Below are 11,052 nucleotides of genomic sequence, written 5' to 3' on the forward strand. Positions count from 1 at the left end.
GGGTTTGTTGTGTTCTTGGGCTTTATAGAGCTCAGAGTACCCTGGCTGCCAGGGGTTAAGATTACTTGTCCTGTGAAAATATTTCGGCAGCAGTGCCAGCAAAAGGAGGCAGGGGCTCTGCCTTCTCCTGCCACCCTGGGGCTGCCTCTTGCCAACCCCCGTGTTTGTGCAGCTGTCCACTGGGCAGGGGAGTGTGGCCGCATGGATGGATGTGCTGGCACGGGTGGCCGTGCTGGCACAGGTGGCTGTGCTGGCATGCATGGCTGTGGCCACACAGACAGCCTGTGGCCACACGGGCAGCCTGACAGAGGGTCACGCAGGGTGGGAAGTAGAGATGAGACAGTGGGAGAAGCAGCCCAGCTTCGGGGAAGCCTCTGGCCCAAGAAATCTACCAAAACACAACCAAATGGGCTCCTCATCCCATAGTTATTTTAGTGAGTTAAAAAAAGAGGGACTTGCCTGCCTGCCTAAGCTGGTTACACAGATGAATGGGCAGGGTTGTGCCTTTAAGAATCCCTTGCATAACTACAAACAAGCAGGTCTGGTCTTGGCACCTGCTGTGTGTCCTCTGAATATCCCTATTCAGGTGTAGCTATTGTGCTTTGAGCTCAGGCTTCACCTGAAGCCAAGTGAATTGTCCAAGTTCAGACATGCTGTCTGTGTGCTCATATCTTTAACTATATTGAAGATTATATAGATGGCTAAAAACTCGCAGGATTAGGCCCTTAATAATTATCCTAAATGTGGTTTTGCAAAGAATATGGCATTGTTCTTTCAGAGATTGCCAAAATGTCACCTGGACTCTGAAAGCCCCAGGACAATGAGGGAGTTTCATGACAGCAACCTGCAGGAGCCAGCTGTGCAGCTTAAGACAGAGGTGACACCAGACAGGGGTATTTGCAGGAGGTTTTGGCTAAAGGCAGAGGTCTCACGGTAAGGGCAGCATCCCCAGCCACACAGTCCCCGGGTTACCATGCTGACAGCTATGCCAAAGCAAGGACTGAAAGCTTCTTGCGGTATCTGCTGTTAATTAGTAACTACTTACTTAGACCTGGGAAAGGCAAAAACTGATCTGCCTCTCCTGGAGTACTGTACCTCTGGATTAGTGATAGGTTATAGACCTATTGCTGCTCACAGCAGCTTTCTTTTTAAAAGACGCCAAAGTACTTCTTTTTATCTGTTAAAAAGGTATACGCATATGAACATTGAACATTGTATCACTGGTTTTGCACATGACTACAAATAAAAGAAAAAGGCTACATTTGGGCTTTTCATAACTTAAAGTTTTACTGAAAAGCATAAATAAAAAAAAATTCAAAAAGAGCCAAACTGATTTTCTTTCCTTGTCAGCCTGCTCCCGTATTTTTTCCCCAGTGATCTGTAGGGGGAAAAAATGTCACCATCCCCCAAGAGGAGCCATTAACAAATCCTTTCTTATCTTGCAGCTAAAGTAATGACATCTTATTGGCAGTGCAGCAGAACAAACAATGTCTTATTGAAAGCTCCAGTGCTGGAGGATTTGGGCTGTCCTCAGGACCTGAGACCAAGTAATGAGAACAGGTTTTACTACTAAATCAAAGACAATTTCTGCTCTAGTCCTCCAATGGCCTTTAGCAGTCCCAGGCACACAGAAGGTGTGCAGAGTCCACCAAGGTACCACCTGCACCAAAAACTCAGTCAAGTACAGAGACCTTACTACAAGAAGTATGCCCAAAGTAGCAAGCAGTTAAATATGATCTATGGTACATATGGGAACAGTGCTGGAACGTTTTCTCAACACTGTACTTGACATATGGATCAGCCTAGAAATACAGGTCCATCCATTTACAATCTGCAGATATTACAAGATGCAGATATTTTTGATAAGCAAATGTGAGCTGGTGATTTGGGTTTTGGTTGTCATATCTGTGTATGATCTTATTAAAATTATTAATGTACCTTTTTTCTTTAGATAGATTCACCTTCTTGTAGCTTCCTCTCAGTATCTTGAGGGTACAAAGAGCGTTTTGCAACCCAGATATCAGAGTTAGGTCCATTGTATACATATGGCTTTGTACAAATGAAAAATCAGTCAGACAGAAAATGTAACTGTGCCTCTCAAATTCACCCAAGCAAAGGGGAAACAAAAATGCAGAAAACAGGTTTTTGTAGTACTGAAGCCTACAGCTTCAAGTAATCTAAGCCACCCCTGACAGAGCTCAATCACATCCTGTGTCCCCAAGCTTTCCTGCATATTTTTCAACTACAACTTGTGTTTATTTGACATCCTGAAGGACCAGCTCAAGATGCAAAACTGGGAAAGACCTAACTAAAATCATACAAATACTGAATATTCTTCTACCAGCTCATCACAGGGCCGGTGGACACAACTGCTGGTGCACAGAAAGAGCAGGGCACCATGTCACGGCACAGCAGGGTAGAACAGCAAGACCCACTTGGAGTGCTTTAAAGTCTTGTAGACCCATGTGCAGGTGTCCTGGCTGGGGAGGTGGAAGAGGCAGCTGAGTGGGTCTAACAGATCTCTACTACCCAGAAGTCATCATTCTCCCTCTCCATCAACCTTCACTATGCACAGCACTCCTCAGGCCCTTTGTAAAGGTGATTCAATTCATTAACCTGAGAAAAAATTGCCCCATTTTTATCTATTCAATTTTATTCTGGATAAGTGAGTCAGTCAGCCTGGCTCATTACAGATCCAAACACCACCAGAACCAGAGCAAGTGTTGAAGGAATACAGTCTGAAGCTGGGGGATCAGACCTGCCCTGTCAGGGTTTATGATGTATTAGATCAACTGAGCCCATGGAATGAACTGCACCTCTCAAAGTTCCATTGCTTCACAGAATAGTAACTTGGTTTGCAAATGCTTTTATTATTCTTGTCTTTATTTTTGTGTTTATAAATGCAATGCATCCCATCTGTACAGGACATATATAATAGACTAAGACAGAATGTGAACATACATTAAGAAAGTGCTCAATTTATCAGTATTAAATTTAACAGATCTTAGATTAAATACAACTTACAGTGTTGAGTAAAAAACTATTAATATTAAACCCCATTTGTGCTAGAGCAGATGTGATGTCTTAACTTGTGAATATGCATCTTCAAAAGGCATCAGCAAGGCCAGAAGGAAAGTAGAAGGGGACAAAATTCAAGTCCCCTGAGGAAGCTGAACATCCACTAAGACACTTGGTCAGGAGAATGCTGAAGGACCTGTGACAGAGCAAAGCTTGTTGGCATGACTGGCTTCTCCAAAAGCCACTAATAATGTTGGCAAACATCTGGCTCAGGAATACCACTTCCCTTTTTCAGATATCCCTCTTCAATTAAATTCTCAGGAAAATAGAAACTTTCAAAATATTTAAATAGATATATTAATAGAGAAAGAAATTCTTACAATAGTGAGTCAGGACATTCCCAGTGGTTCTTCTCTCATATTTGCTACCGTAGGTCCTACTTGGGTGTTAGCAGCTTTGTGCAACACCTTCCTAGATTATTCCTGATTAAATGTGCAAGAAATGATCTGTGGGCTCAGATAGCCAAGCCCAAAGAGATTATATTCAGCATGGTGCCCAAGAGGGTCTCCAAATTCCCTCTTCCTCACCCACGAATAAGACATAAGTGTGCCCAAACGTCAATTCTGAAGCGGAAAGGTTTTCCCCCCTCCAGCTTCAGAATTGCCTGATTTGTGCATATGACCTAATAAACATCCTCTTATTTGTCTGCCTTTTGCAAAAATTAGAAATGCCCAGTTTTCCCACTTAGATATCCCATAATGAGTCACACATGTGCAAAAATTCCCAAATCTTTGCTTTCTCTTGTTGCTTCTGGTTTTCACTTGGTCTTCCAAAGAAGGAGGACTGACTATACTTGTGCTTCGTAGCTTATGGTCACAGCAGCATCAGAGCAGATCTCCTCTGCCCCACTCTGGTGTGTTCTCTCAGCAGCAGAAAGCTCATAAGAATCCAGCCACCACCACATCTAAGTCCAACATCTGGCTCCAGTCAGCCTCAGACATAAGCCTAAATACCACTCTATCTTATCATCCTTTTTTTGCTTTATCTTTCCAGTGTGACAGGAGTTTCATCTCATCTCTTTAAATATAAACATTCTCTGTGTTTAAATACCAACAGTCTCATCTGGCCTATCTATAATTAAACCATTCTTAGAGTAACTAAATTTCATTTCACAAATACTGCATAGAGTAAAAAAAATTCCCACAAATTAATGTGTGGCTCTTTGCACTGATTTCATTTATTCCTGTTGTCTGGCCTTACATGGGATTGTGACTTGAAAAGTCAGGGTATACTGTAGATAAATTTTTTGATTGCCCAGCACTGGAAGTGTTAGAAAACTGTAAACACATAGTCTGAAAAAGATACTACTTTTCCTCAAGAATCTCCATTATTCAGTTCATAGGCCCCTTAAGTCCATGTTATCTAATGAATGAATTATCCTTAATCATACTGGTAATACATGAATGGAAAAGTTACATTTAGTCACAATTTGTAAAATTCTTACCAATAAGCCTAACCTGACCTTTTTAACAATTTTAATTGCAGGAACATTAGGTGCAACACAACTATTCTTGATGCAGACAGTTTTCCAAGGAAGACTTGGTATCGCCAAGGGTGATGAATCCCTCCTGCTCCTTTTTCTCCAACAAAACCACTGGAGGAGTTGTTTGCACTCTACATTTTCACAGTATCTTCTCAGTCAAGTGCACTTCAATGAAGGATGAGCTTCTCCAAAAGCCTCTGGAAATGCATTTTGCAGAAAGATCAGAAGAGACATCTTTTTCCTCTTTTAATTTGACTGACACAAAAGAACCTGGGCTATATTACCTTCCAGGTCAAGAAGGTACATCTCCATTTGGTCATGGTGAAACAGGAGACTGGTGTGGATTTTTAGTCTCAAATAAAAACTGCAGAGAAGATAATCCCAATTATTAATGAGATTTAGATATACTAAAGAAACAAATGAAATATTACATACATTAATTTTTAAATGATCATAAGTAAAGAAACACCAGAAAGGACACCAGCAATCTGGTGAACAGTCCCAGACCTTGCCCTTCTCTAGAAGATCCCACCTCTAAGATGACACACAAATGCATAGTCCAAGATTTTTTTTCTTTTTACTGTGAAACTTATATAACCAAATGTCTTAAACCAATGTCTGGGAAGACAAACTTAACTTGTAGGTAGATACTGATCTCCCGAAGAAGCAAAGGGCAGGGCTGGGGTAGGGGCATTCCTCTAGCTTGGCTGATGGCACCACCACTTAAAAGCACAGTAAAGAGCATGGGCAGGGAGGCCAGAGGGAGAGGCGAGCCACAGGGCCAAGTTTCACCTAAATCAGCACGATAATCACATTTCTTCACAGAACATTGTCCTTAAGAGAGGTTGTTCTGAGCCTGCTCCTTAATAAAGGGGATAGTAGCTCATGAGAGCAACAATCACAGGAGTGATTTTTCTAGTCAGCTTTTGTTCTTGTACTTGGCCAGTTTAGGTGCAGCCTAAGGGTATAAATAGAGAGACTATAGAGGGGATTAACAGGCTTTCTCTCTAGCAGGGCTCATGTGCCAATGCGATGACTCTATTAGCATTGTTTCCTCTGAAAGGTTTGTTTCACTCAGAAACCAGCACAAAGGCACCAAACTCCTTCTGAGGCCCCATTTTTTCCCCTGAAGAGGAGGGAGGCCTCACTTGTGGAACTAAATAACTTTGGTGTCATGGCTAAACCATGACATCCTTCTATCTAGGATAACCCAACCAGATTTTCTACCTCCCCTTTGCAGGCCATAGTCAGGGACAAGGTTTCTGTGGGGCTTTTACACCCCTCCAAGCTCCACATCAGCAGAGTCACTTCTCCACTGCAGCATTTTAACACCGAATATTTTTTGATGAACAGGTTGTTAGTGATGACTGTGGCCGTTCACTCTTCTGTGTAGTGGCAGCCTAACAATGCTACAGAGAATGGGGAATACAGGGATTTAAAACGTAAGCCTCGCCTCCCCAAGTTTTAGGTCTCTGGAGCATAGACATCTATGCTTAAGCAAGCCACCTCAGGATCCCTTTGTAATTATCAGAGGAAAATTGGCACTTTTCAGGTGTGATCTTTCTGATCCGTTTTGATTGACATTGGGATGTGGTGAACCAGTGGAGGTAAACGAGAATTGGCTGAGTTGCCTACAGGTGACCAGACAGGGCTGTATTTCTGCTCCTGTTCTCTGTCTCCCATGGTCAATTTCTTTTATTCAGCTCCCAGCTTCTCAGTTAACCCCCAGCTTCTCAGTTTGGGGTTTGTTTGTTTGTTTTAAATACAATCTCATTTTCGCAAAGCTTTTTAAAAATTAATATTCCCTTTTTAGCGATAGATCTCACACAAATATAATCATCATGGAGAACTTGGAGAGGCACAGCAGAGAATGCAGTGACTTCCCACAGAGTAAACAGCTGGAGAATGAGAACATGAACATATCCATCACCAGAGGAGCAGCAGGCCTTAGCTCTGTACTAGGCACTCCATAGGATTCACCAGAATGTCTGCACATGTGATTAAATTAAATATGATCACAAGTTTAGACACTTCTTTGGACCAGCTCTAGGTTCCAGCATGTCAAAGGATGAAGCCCTCACAGTCTATGGCTGACACCATTCCCACAGATACATCTTTAAGCAATTTTAAAAATTAATCAATCTGATTTTGACCATCCATGTGGTGGGCAAGTCTCTCTGGTGGGCTGCAGTCAGCTGCATGAGCCTGTCCGATATGTGCAGTGCTCAATTTAAGCAACTAGAAACAAGTCTGCAGGACAGGATAATCATTCATCCCGGGTGCCTCGTGCACCGCCAGGATGAAGGCTGAGAGCCATCTAAACAGCTAAGCGTGAATTACTACACCATAATTCAAAGTCAGTGGTATCTTTTATTAATCATTTATAGAGCTGTGTATTATTAATATATGCAGAAGCAGCTCTCTCTCTCTCTCTCTCTCTCTCTCTCTCTCTCTCTCTCTCTCTCTCTCTCTCTCGTGGAATTTGCTTTTGTGAGTGATTTGGGGGAGACCAAGGAGATGAAGAACCAGAAGCCCAGCAGAGCTTTCCCAAAAGAGCAGGAGAGCTGCAGAAGTAGGTCACAAAACCTCTCACTAGGTAGATCGGTCCTTCCCTCATTAGGCTATTTTTAAGCACACAGGACCAGCTCCTTAGCTAGTATAAAGGAGTTTGGTCCCATTCATTCCATTTCAGCCAGACATATTGACACTCTGAAAATTAGGCCCATGATTATTTAAATATAAAGAAATAGCCTGCAATATACCACAATTACAAGCCCAAAAGACATACTGAGTGTGCAGTAACACTAAGCAGGACAGGCAATGCACTGCAGTAACAGTAACACTTTAATGTTCCTCAAGACATGGGGCCAAAGTGCTTTTACTGCTTCATGATGAATACATTATAGAGGTGAACCTGTCTCTGCGTATTTATAAAGCAGATACTGCCTTCTTATTCACTGGTCCATGTTTTTTGGTTACCAACACATTAGAGCTGCCCTCTAGGACTTCTTCACTTGAGGACTGAATCTCTAAACCACTATGAAAGATTAAAAAGCACTCTTGGTTTCACAGAAATCCTCTTGCTTTTACAGAAATCAGCTCCTCCTTTTTAAATACTTAATTAATTTCATAGCAAGCATTTCCCAGCATTTTTTTCTTTTCAATCTATTTATTGGACTGTTCTCTGCAGCACCTTACAATACAGCAAGACTAGCTTGCTTTGTCTGCTAACATTTGTACTGTTCCATGAAAAAGCAATTTTAAGGAATGAAGTATCTATCTCTTAGCAACCTTTATAATTAAGTAAAATAGAAAATTTTCCTTTTCTTTTTGTTTTGTTACAAGACCTGAATAGGAAATATTTTCCTTCCCCAGATAGTTTATAAGTGTCCAAACTTACATGTTTTTCAACCAAAGGAAAATACAAGACCTTGGGAAGTTTTCCACAAACATATTTAAAAGCCTGAAAAAGGCTGGAGTAAAGCTCTTTCACCAGGGGTTTCGGGAAAGCAGACTGAGGTCCTATGCCAATGTGTAATTATCTATAATGACAGTACAAAATTATTTCATTAGAAGTAACTCAGTGAGTCCTTCCCAGCTAATTCTTATCCCAGCTACCATCCAGCATCTGGGCACACTCCTGCCAAGTTTAAAACCAGGGAAGCCTGACTTGAGTCAAAGCTCTCAGAATCCTGGGAGGGGCACGGGTCACTCCCCCATGGTGAAAGGAAGAAGAGAAATGTTCCCACCGCTCCTCTATTCCCTCCTCCTCCTCCACCCTCTTCCTCCTAGCTTGGACCAGAAACACCACAGTTTAGCCAAGAACCTTTCTGTAAGGATTTGTGTGTGTTCAAAAGAAAAGGAATATTTTTCCTTAACAGCTTCAATTTAGAATAATCAGTTTAAGAAACAAAAACAAACCCAAACAAAAGTATTAACTTCTTAGAAAGTGTGTCAATGAGAAAAAAAAATTCATATTAATCTGTAGATCTCACAGTGTGAAAATTAGCATAATTCTATAAAGACCTAAGACTGAAATATTGCTGCTAAAACCCATCTAATTCCATAACACAGAGAGGATAATACTTGAGACCTAACTTTTCCTAGTTTTGTCATGCAATTTGATGGAAATAAAAAAATCCAGTTTTTATGTGACCCTTTCCACTTAGTGACATTGATATACATGTTGAGACCATTTGCAATCCAAAAGCTGATCCTGGCTAAGACTGAAAATTTTAGTTGTCAAAAAAGTCGATTTTATGATTGTTTTCATTTCACTTTTAGGCTGATTTTCAGTGGTCTGTATCTGTCAAGGTGTCTGTTTTATCAAGCTGGGAGGCTTGATGAAAACCTGAGCAGTGCCTTCTATGTGTACTTGCAGAAGGGTGGTAAAATTCCATCACTTTTCAATTGATTAGTAAAAAAAGCTGCATAGATGCTAGGTGTTTTTAAAGATCCACAATTGTCAACTTAAGTGTTAAGAGGAATTTTCAGTTAAGACATCTGAGTGCTTTTGGATCTGGATCTTAGGAACATACCAAATCTAGCTGAACAAATTTTCAGGATTTTAAATTAGGAAAAAGCACAATTCACAAAGAATCTTGCAATTAAAAAAAACACCAAGCAAACTGGATATTTACATCATTTACAAATGTGTGCAATATTTTCTGATCTCTAGCTTACACTTGTGACTGATAGTTTAGCTCACAAATAAGATAATGAGATGTGATGTACAGGTATTGCATGAAATGAAGTACTGATTTTGTATTGCTTTGTAAAGACTGGATTTATAGCAAAACCCATTTTCTTCATTGTAAAACCAGTCCCCAAACCAGAGTCCAAGTTAAGTTTTTTGGGTTTTTTTTCCTACAGATAGAAAAGAAGGCAATGCAACTGCTTTATTCATCTTCTGCTAGCGTAATGAGCTAAGGGGTCCCTGAGGGGACCCAGGTGAGGCTGAGCAGGTCTGAGGGCCAGGGTGACCCCCGGACCAAAAATCTGTGGGGTAGGAAGGTGTCCCCGTGCTGCCAGCCTGGCTCCCACACAACACCTCACCTGAAGCCTTCACTGAGCTGTGCACCAGCCCCACCGCCTCACCCAGCCTGTGGTGCGGTTGGAAACACCTCAAAACCAAAAGCAGGAGTAGAAAGTGGGTAACTCCACTTTACTTCCAGGTCTAGGAAAGGGATGGCTGAGGGGAGATGGACTTGCTGCAGGCTGCCTCTCCTCCGCCCTTGGGTCCGACCCTGCCTATCAAGAGGCATTTTGAGGGTTCGGTTGTGGAAAAGTCCTCTACAGCATCTGATAAACAACCTGCACGTAACACACAGCAGGTGTAACACACGTGTCTCTCTCTAAGGATAAGAAGATTTTCAAAGTCCTTGCTCTAAGCCGCATGACTCACCCAGAGACGGGCACCACTGCTGTCTGTTTTCCAATCTCAAAAAACTAGGAGCTGATGAGAGGCGTGGCTGCTCTTTCACACCTTTGTGATGTTTCTTCAGGAATATCCCTCTAGGACTAGGTAATGGTAATTTAATGGGCTATTTCCTCCTATATCCACCTTTTACTGGCTAAATGCAATGCAGTTCACCTGTCTGATGGATTAGGAGAACAATCCCTCCTTGCGTAAAGCAAAGCCCATAAGTCACAGACCGCTCTGTTCTTCATCTGAAAGGGCAGCGTGGAGTTTCACTACGCTTTCAAAAGAAAGGGTGAACAGGAGCAAGGCAGCAACTGAATTATTTTTTCTGTACTCATTTACTTATTGCACTTCTGACTTTAGGTGCTTCCTTTTTAGTGAATTTAGTTGCCCCTGCAGCTCTCAATCCTTTCTGCCCTGAGCTGAAGTAAAAGGCAGCTTCAGTAAGGTTCAGAAATGTCTCTACATCAGAGGAAAACGTGCTGTCATCCATCAACGTGTTCCCAAGTTATGCAGAGCTAAGGACAGCAGGCCAGGTTTTGCTGGTGGTTGTGGGGGTACGTGAGGGGAGTCTTCTGAATGCATTATAAAAAAAATTTGCCAGATATCTTTATCATTTAACCTTTGCATCCATATTCTGAAGAGTGGCTTAGGAACCTCTCAAACTGGGAAAATCTCACAAGAAACAAAGATGATTATGCCATATTTCCTACCATTTTCCTACTTAAGATCCCTTAAGAAAATTTTGCTCAGTCAAAAAGAAAGTGACTTTTACTCTAGAAAAGAGCAAATATACAAGACATCAGCTCAACAGATGTGAGATAGAGGCTGGGATGGAAAAACTTATATGTTCTTAACTATATACACAAATACTAAATTTCAAAGTTCACCTGAAAAAATATTGCAGTTGTTGCACAACACTATTATTTTTGCAGTTCACTTAGCAACTGATTTTCACATGCATTTAAAAAGAAAAAGAAAAGCAAATGGCAATGTGATATTTGGGGCATAAGTAAGCATTCCTACACCTAGTCATGAGAAAGCTCATCCTGTGCGCTTTTTGTTATGA

The 11,052-nt window shown here is 41.5% G+C and overlaps 1 long non-coding RNA gene across 1 annotated transcript; it reads right to left on the reverse strand.

Moving 5' to 3' along the window:
- Window positions 1-4,673: 4,673 nt before the first annotated feature.
- On the reverse strand, window positions 4,674-10,100 carry LOC138100188 (uncharacterized). The gene is made up of 3 exons (XR_011146796.1): window positions 9,966-10,100; window positions 4,846-4,925; window positions 4,674-4,758 (listed from the first exon to the last, which is right to left on the reverse strand). It is a non-coding gene; the product is annotated as an uncharacterized lncRNA (long non-coding RNA).
- Between the last annotated feature and the right edge of the window lie 952 nt (window positions 10,101-11,052).

The sequence above is a fragment of the Aphelocoma coerulescens genome, chromosome 1A (assembly GCF_041296385.1).
Source record: "Aphelocoma coerulescens isolate FSJ_1873_10779 chromosome 1A, UR_Acoe_1.0, whole genome shotgun sequence".
Classification (NCBI taxonomy): Eukaryota; Metazoa; Chordata; class Aves; order Passeriformes; family Corvidae; genus Aphelocoma; species Aphelocoma coerulescens.